Genomic DNA, 12860 nt, shown 5'->3' with positions numbered 1-12860 from the left:
CATGTCCCAGTGAACCCATCCCCCCTACAGTTAGAACACACCTTGATTGCCCCCTAGTGTTAACCCCTTCCCTGCCAGTATAATTTTTACATTGATCAGTGCATTTTTAAAGCCCTAATCAATGTAATATTGTCACTGGTCCCCAAAAAGTGTCATTTGGGGTCAGATTTGTCCGCCGCAATGTTGCAGTTCCGCTAAAAATCACAGATAGCCAAAATTACTAGTAAAAACAATTAAAAAAAATAAAAGTCCCCAAATCTATCCCATTGTTTGAAAACGCAATAACTTTTGCGCAAACAAATCAATATACGCCTATTGCGATTTTTTTTTTACCAAAAATATGTAGAAGAATATATATTGACCTAAACTGATGAATAATTGTATTTTTTTATATTTTTTTTTTTGGGATATACATTATAGCAGAAAGTAAAAGAAGTATTATTTTTTTTTCAAAATTGTCGCTCTTTGTTTGTTTATAGCACAAAAAATAAAAACCGCAGAGGTGATCAAATACCACTAAAAGAAAGCTCTATTTGTGGGAAAAAAGGACGTCAATTTTGTTTGGGTACAGTGTCGCACAACTGCGCAATTGTCTGTTAAATGGATGCAGTGCCGTATCGCAAAAAATTGCCTGGTCATTAAGGGGACAAATCCTTCCGGGGCTGAAGTGGTTAAATCTGTCAGGGGTTAACCACTCTGTGTGTCCCAATGTGAGAGTTTTCTTCACACTTCCTGCACCAGTGAAGTCTCTCCAAAGTGGACACAGACAGGGATAAAACATGTTTCTCGTACCGAGGATAAGGAATAAACTGCTCTATTCTCGTTGATGATTTCACCTTACTTCCTGTCTGATGATAGGTGACCACTAGGAGAGGAAGTAAGGGAAAATCTGACCAATGAGATCACAAACAACAAACCTATTCCCAATCTTTCCAAAATAAAACAGACAAAAAATGTTTTAAAAAGGTTACATTGGGACAATCTATACAGCAGCAATGGCTAGTTTGTTGACATTAGACAAACTTTGCCATATGTTGTTAGCATCTTGAATTATTATCGCTGAGATGATGACAGAATTGTCACTTTAGAATGGGAAATCTATATAAAAATTGTCAGTAGAGTACAAACCTCATGTGATAAATGTATAAAAATCATGTTTTATTCCTACACATGAAACTATTTTCACTGCAGCTGACACCTACACACATAGACAGCGTGCGTCTATGGTTATATATTTTATTATCAATTTTAAAATAAAAATGTTGCTTTGTTGTTCATCTTTGGAGTTCCAGCTTCATAAGCAGTCAATAGCTTAGACAAAAAGCTTCAAACAGCTCTTAGCTTTTGATGAGATTCTCTCTGTATTGCCTGTAAACTCTGCCCTCTAATCACACACATCCAGTCCCTGAATCCAAGCTGCAACGTGCTCGGAGTCATTGATTTACTCACAATACCCCAGTGACTCCTGAAGTTATTCTGTGAAGAATATTAAATGAGAGCATGGAACAAACACAGCTTCTCAGATCACCGAGAAAACTAGCAACAAAACATACACCAAAAGCATGATATACACTTAGAGGAAAGAATTGCCTACTGTAAAATGGAATAATGCATTTTCATTTTCCAAATCTTTTTTATGAAGACAGAGGGATCTAGAACATGATACAAAATAATGTAACAGTAAGCAAACTATATACCAAGCCACAATATCACGGATCAGTGCATGTATCTTTGACTCAGTTACTGTTAGTCTTTGGCACAGAGCCTCCTGGTGCACGGTAAGGAACGTTTGAAGTCAAATGGTTAAATACTATTAGGGGGAAGGTTAAGGTTGAAGATAAAGTAAGAGTGAGGATTAAGGTTATGCCTAGGGTAAACTGGAAGGATAGAGTGAGAAACCCCATGGGAAATTAATTGTATTCTTATTTTACAGCCCAGTGTTTTTGTCTGTAATATACTGTTAGGATCCATTAGCTTCCCAGCCTCCACTGTATTATTTAAGATGTTAATTCTCAATGCCAAAACATGGTCCAAATAAAAGTTCAACAATGTCCCTAACTTCAAACCTATCCCTAACTGTAACCTCATCCTAACATTAAAGACAAAACATTTTTTTATTTTTGGTTGTTTTGGATAGAGTAATGAAGGGTTTGAAGGGATTCTAATCAATGGGGCACAGATGGCTAAAAATCCGACAGGGGTTGGCTTTAAAGGGTAACTCCACTTTCATGGGAAAAAAAATAGCAAATAAAAAAAATATATATATGTATAGCATATACAATTGCGACACAAGTCATATTGTAATTGAATGTTATTAAAAATTATTAATTAACACTTAACCCTAACCTCCAACCTAATGCTGATTGTAGCTCCAAACCACTATGACTTAGCATTGAAATACTTCCTAACCCCCAAACCTTAATCCACTAGCACTTGACCCTAACCCAAAGCTAACCCTTAACCTCACCCTTAAAAATATTAACTTATTGAGCACCAGAAATATAAGTGGCAATACCACCAAATCATGACATCAAGGATAACATGTCTGCCTTTTTTTTTTACATCATCTTATTTTTCAAGCAATGCTGTGCACCACTTTAAAGAAGCCTGTTTATTTATTTTTTCCCAACAGCATACTGCCATCTTCAAATAACCACCCCAGCAAACTTGGTACAGCTTAAGCTCAGAAAGACAGAGAATTCAGCAGTGCTGCCTTTCTCCACCATGCAACACCATCAACTTCATGTTCAGCAGTTCTAATGTAGGAAGTGATGTCTGACAATCAAGCTAACCTTGGTAATTTATATGCAATTATAAAATAACCAACTCTCCTTGGCTTCAGAATTATTTATTATGCTTAAAGTCTTAAAACAAAGGGACAAAAAGTTAATAGAGGCTTTAATGGGTTTTTGGTGAATTTAATTATAATTTTAGAATTTTCTCATTTAATATTTAATGTGACCCATACCTTTCTTTGTGCTATCCCATCTAATAGTACCTGTACTTAGAGGCTGTTCTAAACTCTTTATTGCTACCTCTCTCATATCATATTTATTGAGCAATCACTAGATAGCATCTGTGAAACTGTGTACACAATTGAATTTGCCTTTTGAATCTGATCTCCAATGATTTTGTGTGGAAAAAGAAAACACATCATCCATCCTTTCCATTTGGCTGGAATTATTATTTTTTGCTACTGGTTGACCCCAGGCATTTTATTATGCAATGCACAATGACTCTACATTTGTACAGTGACTAATTTGTACAATATTAAAAGATTCTTCTTTTAAAATTGATGGTAGTTTGGGAGCATTGATATTATGCTATATTGAAACCTGGTCAAACACTGCAAAAAAATTAGAGTGACCATGTATGCAAGCCCTATGATGTGTATTTGTAGCTGTACCTAGAGAAATAATAATCTGCCCCTTTGTTGCACTGCCTATCTTTGTGCAGCATCTTTAAGAAAACCATACTGACAGAACTGTGGGAGCTGCTGTTGCTGTTTTTCATTTGAAATCCTCTCAACACTTTTTAAATCACTGATTCTAAACAAGTAGGTAGATCACCAGTAGTGGCTTCAAAGTCCATAATTGTTGTGGGTGTGGTAGAAAGTTGACTGTATGCTATGCACACAGCCATATCTCTTGTGCTAATAAGCACCCATTTCCGTCTTAATGATATAATGTACCTTTTGATCTCATGTCTCCCCTCTGGTTCCCCATTCCCCAGTAAAGAGACATTACCACATTCTTACGTCCTCATCTCCGCATGGCCTCTTCATACTCACCAGCAAGCCCTTTTATTCACACCTAAGCTTTCACAAACAGGAAGTGATGGTCCCAGCAGCCAATCACTTCTTACATGGGAAGTGACCTCACAGGATATGACCATATAAGGATTTAACACAGGATATGACAATACAGAAACCCTTCCAACAGGGTTAAATACAGAACCAATCACAGACAATTATACAATCAAATAGAAACACAATAGTGATGCGTGCAGACGGTGGTGTGCAAAACCATGCGGCAAGCACATGCTTTGAACACAACCGTGTGCACACTCCCACTGTTACCAGTGATGCGAGCCATACTATACTATGGCCCAGTGGGCCATAATTTTGTATGGTTATGCTTTGGTTCCAAAGTACGCAGACTTGCTTACTTAGGAGTTGAAATGTGCTCGTCATGGAGTGGCCAGTTCCTTGGTGAGGCATAAACATCCTTAAAAGAGCAAACAGATCCACAGGTTTCCGCATCCACTGGTCTTCCACCAACGTCTGTATGTGCGAATACCCTCACATGAGCGTATTACAACAAAACTGACACTGGGAGACATTTGACAACATACATTTAGAAAAATTCCTACAACAGTCCCTCCTCTTTGTTATATGCTCCCATGTGTCCCTCGATGAAGCTTGGTCTTCTTCCTTACAGTCTATATGAGTCCATAAAAAGAAAAACACGGCTTGACATGTAGACTCTGTTCTTCAGGAGAGATGACATGGTGAGCTGTAGTAATCGCCGGTTGGTCTTGGATCCTCTGTGTCTTGTACGTGGGTTGGGCTTCGGGGCGTCTCATTGAGGAAGATGTGGTCATCTGCTTGGGCTATGGTCACACGTCCAATCAGGCAACACCTCATCACAGCATATAGAAGGAATAGAAACAAAAACAACATGAATAAATATACTCCTACTTCCTTCAACTATGATCCGCTGCAAAATAAAAAAATTAAATCCCCACAGATTCCCAGACCCTTAAGAGGATTCCAAACTTTACTAGCTAAAGCTCTGGCTTCAACAGTTTAAATGAACATCCCATCCACAATGGATGAGAATTGTTCAATCGTATCATCAGCTCAAAACTCCTCACACCAATATGAACATCCTATATATCATGTACTGCTGTCATTGCTGGGGCACTAGTAAACCCAACCATCCTGTTTGTTTTCTAGTTGGGATGCTTTTCATCGATATCCTTGCTAAAATTTAATAAACAAAAAAATATATATAAATAAACAAAGATACTCCTCAATTCTTTGGTGTGGTTGAGCTGCTTCTTGCAGTGGCTGGCGCGATCTCATCCCTCAAGCTTCTTTACAACCACCCAGTCACCTGGTTGGAAAGAATGTAGACTGGTTATTGTGTCAGGGTCCAGGAGGGACTCGTGAACCCTGTGGTGGACCTTTTGAAGTTCATGTTATAGTGATTGCACCTACCCCATCAGCTGAGAATGTAGGTGACAGCTAATGAGGAAAGTTCAAGTATGGTTTTGGTTGACCTCCAAACAAACCTCATATGACAATAACCCAGATATCGGGACTGTGGTCACTGCATAACCTGTGCGTGGCTTACCATCTGGAATGTAATACCTGGAAACAGTGACAAAAAGGTACTTAGCATCTGGGATGGGAGCCTCCTTCACCAGACTGCTGCTTGCTGATTAAAATTCCATCAAAGAAAGACAGTCTTGGCACAAACTTGGTTAGAATTACAAAGGTTATTAGTTTGAAAAACTATCATTCTCACCATTTTCATCCCCCTTTTTCCTCCTCATTACAAACTGGAGGAAGACACTCAGAGTTTAGAATGGTGCATAGACATGTGCACACTGAAATATTTCATTTTCGTTCGAAAAATATATTTATTTAGTTACTCCCGAAATTCATTTTTATTTATTCAGTTTTTCGTTAAAAATTGCATTCGTCCGAAAATTTTTTTTTTAAAAGTCAGCAGCTACAAATACTGCAGCTGCTGACTTTTAAAACATGGACACTTACCTGTCCAGGGCGCCCGCAATGTCGGCACCCAAGGCCGAACCGTCTCTCCGTCCTCGGGTGCTGCCGCCTCCATCTTCTGTAAGGGAATCAGGAAGTGAAGCCGTGTGGCTTCACTTCCCGGTTCCCTATTGCGCATACGCGAGTCGCGCAGCGCAATACGGATGGTCCCTGCTGTCTCTGGGACCCGTGTGTTTCCCAACAGGCAGTGGGGAGGGAGCAGGAAGTGGCGTAAATAACCGCAGATTCTGCGGCTATCTATGCCGGAAGTAGGTACAGATACCTGTAATATACAGGTATCTGTACCCCCCTCCTCCCTGAAAGGTGCCAACTGTGTCACCGGAGGGGGGGAGGAATCTGATGAGTGGAAGTTCCACTTTTGGGTGGAACTCCACTTTAAGGTAGAATCTGTCATTGAAGGCTCATGGTGTCTGTCGAATGTTCAAATTCAGATTCAGATTCGACGGAGCAGCTAAACTGTACGTGTACATTTCCGGTCGAATTTTCCGCCTACAAGCTAGCTGTAGTAGAATTCTAATGTTGTATGACTAGTAATAATTATATTTATTAATTATTTTACTAGTCAACCAACATTAGAATTTTTCTATAGCCTATGGGCAGATGCATTTGATCGGAAATGTACGATTGCAGCGCCGTACAGTTTAGCTGCTCCGTCGAATCTTCTTAGAACTTTCGACAGACATCATAAGCTAAAGATTCGACGTTTGTATGTTTTTCGTTGCTTTGTTGAATCTTTGTCGTTCATGTTGAATGGTCTACTCTACCCCAACAGTCAGCCAACTTTCACATTCGTTTCTCAATCTCCACGTGCAATGGTGGGCGCGGCATCCAACGTTGTGTCAGATATTGATATGGCATTATAATAAAGAATCTATAATAATAAATCCTCCCCCCACAACACAGGCAGCCTCTGAGGCTATCACAACACTATCAACACTAGTATCACTATCAAGTTCACAACACTAACACAATAGCAGCAGATTATTATGAGAATGAAATGAATGAAATGAATTAAATGAATGAAATGAATGAATGAAATATAAGTTGAACTGTAGCTTGCTTCACTATTGTTCTGCTGCTGTGCTTATGCTTAATTGCTAAATAATTCAGGTTTTCTGACAAATGGACCAGCTAAGATTGACTGTCTTCTGAAATGATTCAGTGTGTGTGTCTCTCTCAGCTAGCAAATCGTAAGTGAAATTAAGTTGGCTGTACGTGTGTACTTAGTTCTAGCTATTTTACTGCCCCTCCTCTTTGGTTACAATCGGCCAATAACATTCATCATCATCATTATGTTTATTTTTCTTCCCCCACCCAATTCCAACAGCGATCTTTTCTATCTACGTCAAATCTTTTCTCTCTATGTCGAATATTTTCTCACTATGTCGAATCCTTTCTCTCTATGTAGAATAATCTTCGACTAATTAGGCACATTCGACCACAGGTTCGATAAACACAGATTGTTATTGTTAGCGTCATGTCGAATCTCCTATCTATATCGAACTGTTGTCGCAACGAAAACGAAAATAAAGCATTTGTTTATGTCGGATCTTTCGGTTTTTGTATTCTGTACTTTCGTTATCGTTTATTAAAATGATAACGAAAATACCTGAAATTCGGACGAAAATGCGTTCGGACGAAAACAAATGCACTTGTCTAATGGTGCAGAAACAAACAATGAAACTGTGAAATAGCCTATGACACTTTTACCTTCTTATACACCTGCTTTCTATGTACATACACTTTCAGAAACTCCTTGGACCTGAAAAGATACTTATAAACAAAAGTTATTACTCTGTCCTTCAAAGAATGGTAAACAATATGGGGCAGAGTACTAAAGCCAGAGAAGGCCAGATAGCTTGCACTTTTGGAAGAAAGTCCCAAAGGCAACCACATTGATTTTCTAATGCAGATTGTCTTTTAACGCGAACTAGATTCCTTTGTAATGATCAACTTCAGGTAATAAATTAATTGACTATTGGTCTAATTAATAGATGAGAACACTATAGTGACAATGATCTCTATGTATTACAGAATTCAAGAACCCAGAGGTTTAGTTTAATCTAATAATAATCATTTGGTGTCCTGGTAAAATTATATTGAACGCAATATAGAACTATAAGACAATACATAATTAGAGTTGGACCAGACACACATGGTTCAGTTTGCACCAGAACTCCCGAACATGTAAAAAGTTCGCACCCGAGCTACAAACTCTATCAAAGTCTATGGGACCCGAAAGTGAAAAATCAAAAGTCCCAATTTTGAAGGCTTATATGCAAGTTATTGGCCATCAAAAGGTTATGGGGACCCGGGTACTGCCCTTGGGCACATGTATCAATGTAAACATTTTTTTTTAAATCATTTTTAAAAATTCCTTTAAATATGGTGCCGGGGGGGGGGGGGGGGGGTCCCCTTAGTCTGCCTGTAAAGTGATGCATCTGTACAGTGTATAAAACCTGTTGCAGCAAAACTAAAATTTATAAAGAACACAAAAATTACATTTAAATTGTCAGAAATACAATACCATTGCCAGCAATAGAAAAATTTTGTGGGGGGGCCCCCGATCCATACCAGGCTCTTTGGGTCTGGTATGTATTTTAACGGGAACCCCATGCCAAAATGTAAAAAATAAATGGCTTGCCCCCCCCCATATCCATACCAGACCCTTATCCTAGCATGCAGCCCAGCAGGTCAGGAAAGGGGGGGCGAGCAAGTGCCACCCTCCTGAACCATACTAGGCCACATGCCATCAATATGGGGGAGCTTTGGGTGGGGGGCTCTGCCTCAAAGCACCTTGTCCCCATATTGATAGGGAAAAGGGCCTCTTCCTGACAACACTGGGCTATGGTTGTGGAGGTCTGCACGCTGGGGGCTTATCGGAATCTGGAAGCCCCCTTTAACAAGGGGGCCTCCAGATCCCGGTCCCCTCCATTATGTGAATGAGTATGGGGTACGTCGTACCCCTACTTTTTTAACAAAAATGTGTCAAAAATAAATAAAAACACACACACAGTTTTTGACAATTTCTTTATTAAAAAAAAAAACAAAGGTCCCCCCATCTATCGTCAATCATGCTGCCAGACCTGAAAAAAGAAAAAAAATGATCCGCCCGCAACAAAGGCTATCCGCCATGTGCCTGCTCCGCCATCTGACAGTTCTTTAATAGGTAAGGGGCAGAGCCACCTGATGGCACTACCCTTTGTGAAGTCACCGATCAGTGCATGCTGGTTTGCTGACATCACAGTGGGCTTTTTTTGGTGAATAAGTAGGGGTACGATGCACAGCCATTACTTTCTTCAAATGTTGGTTCTGAGGCTGAGGAAGTTAGAAACATGCGCCTACAGAGAGGGAGAACACTGGTACACAAATTGGCAGGCATGTTCTCCCAGCCACAGCGTATTGCCAAGTTGTCTCCAGTGGTAATGACTCGGATGGAGGAGATGGTGATGATAATGAGGTCACTGACGTGACTTGGGTGCCACATAGAGCAGAGGAGGAAAGTGAGGGTGAGGCACAACCCCAACAAGGCAGCCATCATGGAGGAATAGGGAGCAGCCACCCTATTCCATCACATTGTGGAGCTGTTATCTCCCAGCCCACTTCCCACAGCTCAGCTGTCTGGGCCTTTTTTAGCACATGTGCAGCGGATTGCACTCTTGCAATTTGCAAACTTTGTCTCAAGCACATCAAGCGTTGCAAAAATACCAGCCATTTGGGTACCACATGCTTGACAAGGCATTTAACCTCCCACCACTCAGTCCACTGGCAGGAGCACCTGATAGCCACACAAAAGGGATGCAATTCTGTTCCTCCTCCTTATTCACCTCAGTCTGCCCTAGCTATACCAACAGACAAAAAATAAACTCAGTGCTCGTTTGAGGAGAGAACCTCAAGGTGTACACAGATCAAATAAATGTGATTAATAAAGTCTCTCAATAGGAGGGTCGAAGTCCATAGCAATAGTCTCTAAGATGAAGAGGGAGAGGAATCCATGTAGCAGCACTAAGGGCAACCAGTGTAAAGAGCTAGAAGCAGTCTCTGCAATGCAACAAAGGAAAAGAAACACAGCGCTTCTAAGTGCAGTATTGGTAAACCATTTAAAAAGTCAAAAGTAAAACTACTCAAAAAATCCGGAGGTGGTTTTTCACGGACGTTTAAGAGAAAAAATGCCTCTGGATTTTTGCTGCAGGATTACTATCATGCTTGTGCTCCCTTTGTGAGTAGTTTTACTGTTGACTTATTAAATGGTTTACCAATAGTGCACTTAGAGGCGCTGTGTTTCTTTTCCTTTGTTGCCTTAGCTATACCTCATGACCTCTCAGCAGCCTCCACTGGGGTGATGGTATAGCACAGGGACTCCTAGGTCCTTGCAGTACATTTGCCAGTAGCACACTACCAGCTGTAGACTAAAGCCGGCAAATTTTTCTGCCCCATCTGCTGCAGTGAAAAAAAAATACAGTCACTGCCACCCACATGCCCAGTGTCTAAATGCAAGCTTGTCAAAGCTGCTGGCTCTACAACATCTGCCTTTCCAACTAGTGGATTCTGCCTCTTTCCATGAATTTACAGAATGTGCTGTACCACAATGGCAGGTTCCCAGTCGCTATTTCTTTTCACGTAAGGCCATTACAGCGCTGTGCCATCACGTTGAAGGCAATGCTGTGGCATCATTGGGCAAGACAGTCAGTCGCAAAGTCCACGTTACTGCTGACACGTGGTCCAGCAAGCATGGTCAGGGGCGATATATTTTGTTCACAGCACACTGGGTAACTCTGCTTTCAACTCGGAAGGATGCAGGACAGGGCTCAGTGCAACAGGTTGTTGTGCCCTCACATCTCCACGTGATGATGATGCAAGATTTGTCAGCTCTACCCCCTCCTCCTCCTCCATCCCCTCCTCTGCTGAATTGTCCTATGAACCACAAGTACCCCCTAAGCGTTTAAGGGGCTATTCAATGAGGCTAAAAGGTACCATGCAGTGCTTCAGCTGGTGTGTCTAGGGGACAGGAACCACACCGGAGCAGAGATTCTTGTAGTTCTGCAGGGGCAGGCCCAGAGGTGGTTCACTCCACGCCAGCGGGAGCCATAAATGGTGGTGTGAGATAATGGCACAAACCTCCTGTTTGCCCTTAGACAGGGAAAGTTGACACATGTTCTCAATTTGGTGGTGCAGCATTTCCTAAATAGGTACCCAGGGTTGGAAGCAGTGTTCATTTTGGCAGCAATTTTCAATCTAGTTTTAGTCTTATGCCCCGTACACACGATCGGACATTGATCGGACATTCCGACAACAAAATCCATGGATTTTTTCAGACGGATGTTGGCTCAAAGTTGTTTTGCATACACACGGTCGCACAAAGTTGTCAGAATTTCCGATCGCCAAGAACGCGGTGACGTACACCACGTACGACGAGACTAGAAAAGGCCAGTTCAGAACCAAGCGCGGCACCCTTTGGGCTCCTTTTGCTAATCTCGTGTTAGTAAAAGTTTGGTGAGAGACGATTCGCGCTTTTTCAGACTCGTGGTTCTCAGATCGTTTTCTGCTGTTCAGTTTGTACTTGTGGGTTTGTATCTGCTCTTCAGTGCGTGCAGTCAGTTCGTATTGTACTATTCAGTGTGATCTTGTCCACTCGTTACTGTTTTTCAGGTCGCTCTTCACAGGCCTTGCTGTTCTTCAGTGCGTTCTGTTACTTCGTTCTGAGCAGCCGACCATTTTCTAGCCATGTTACTAGCCATACGTACTCCTCGTAGAGTTCATGCTGTGCGGGGGCTTGGTGTTGGGGTCCTTACCTTGACACAAGTCCAGTCCATGAACAGGGTGGGGAGGAGTTCATGGACCAAGAATTGGTTGCTTCAGTGTGACCAGTTCTGTCATATACCTTTGCTCCGTGAGATCCGTGAGAATAATCCTGATGATTTCAGGAACTTTCTCTGGATGACGGACCCCGTATTTCACCGTTTGTTGGCTTTGCTGACCCCTTATATTATCAGGCAGGATACCTGCATGAGGCAAGCCATCACTCCGGAGCAGAGGTTAGTCGCCACCCTGCGCTACTTGGCGACGGGGAGAAGCCTGCAGGACTTGAAGTTCTCGACAGGCATCTCCCCCCAGGCTCTGGGGATCATTATCCCAGAGACCTGTTCTGCCATCATCCAGGTCCTGCAGAAGGAGCATATGAAGGTAAGATTTTTATCCTTTAATATCACATTTTATTGTATTTAATGTTTGCTAATATATTGTATTTCTTTCCTCATTCCCTAATTACCATGATTGTAATATGCTATGAATGTCCCCTTTGTCCTCATGCATGCTGGATTTTTAGGTAATTATTTTTGTTGACCTTCATACATATTTGCCTTCACTTACCTCCCCAGCATGGTCTCCTGGCCCTATATTCACCTCATGTAGTCAATTAACAATGTATTTTATCAGCTCCATAGTAGTGCTTTACCTCAAACACCCCCTAAAATGTTTTTAAATGTGATTTGTGCTTTAAATTCAGGCAGAGTGCCAGAGGCTTTTTTTGGGGGGTCCCCAAATCATTTTTAACCCTCCCTCCCCCCAACTGCTAAGTCATCTGATACCAATTCTCTATCTATCCTCAATCATCTATCTGCTGACTTTGCCAAACCCATACACACTATACCCATCTCTTTTGTGGTCAGATTTATGGATGAATTCCCCAAAGCATGTAGTGCAAGGGCCTGCCTGTATACTTTCAAATGGTACTGTTTAAAGTTTCTGTATTCTATTATTATCTTGATAGGTAATAGCAGAATGTCCAAATGTGCTCAAATGTGTACAATGTGTATTTATATCTTTGTATTATGACACTTCTTACCTGTCCAGTGGGCTGCCAATAGTGTAACTAAGGAGGGGCTGTTCAAAGTAATACCCATTATTTAGACATTCATCTCTCAATGAAGTGGAGAGGGTTACCTGTCCAAGAGTTCCCCCCCTATAATGTTAGAAATGGACCATGAGAGGGGGTGGGGAATCTGACAGGTGTACCTTATACTTTGGTCTTTAAAAACTCCCTTAAATAAATGTTATCTTG

The 12860-nt window shown here is 41.3% G+C and overlaps 1 protein-coding gene across 1 annotated transcript in view; it reads left to right on the top strand.

Annotated features, from left to right (window-relative positions):
* Positions 1 to 12860, top strand: part of SERTM2 (serine rich and transmembrane domain containing 2) — a 159022-nt gene that overhangs the window by 97868 nt on the left and 48294 nt on the right. The window contains exon 2 of the mRNA XM_073599354.1: positions 2633 to 2796. The gene's annotated coding sequence lies outside the window, so the exon portion shown is untranslated. The remainder of the gene's footprint in view (positions 1 to 2632; positions 2797 to 12860) is intronic.

This window comes from Aquarana catesbeiana, linkage group LG09 (genome assembly GCF_042186555.1).
Source record: "Aquarana catesbeiana isolate 2022-GZ linkage group LG09, ASM4218655v1, whole genome shotgun sequence".
NCBI classification, from domain to species: Eukaryota; Metazoa; Chordata; class Amphibia; order Anura; family Ranidae; genus Aquarana; species Aquarana catesbeiana.
The sequence above is the reverse complement of the archived record's forward strand: the minus strand, read 5'-3'. Positions and strand labels throughout refer to the sequence as shown.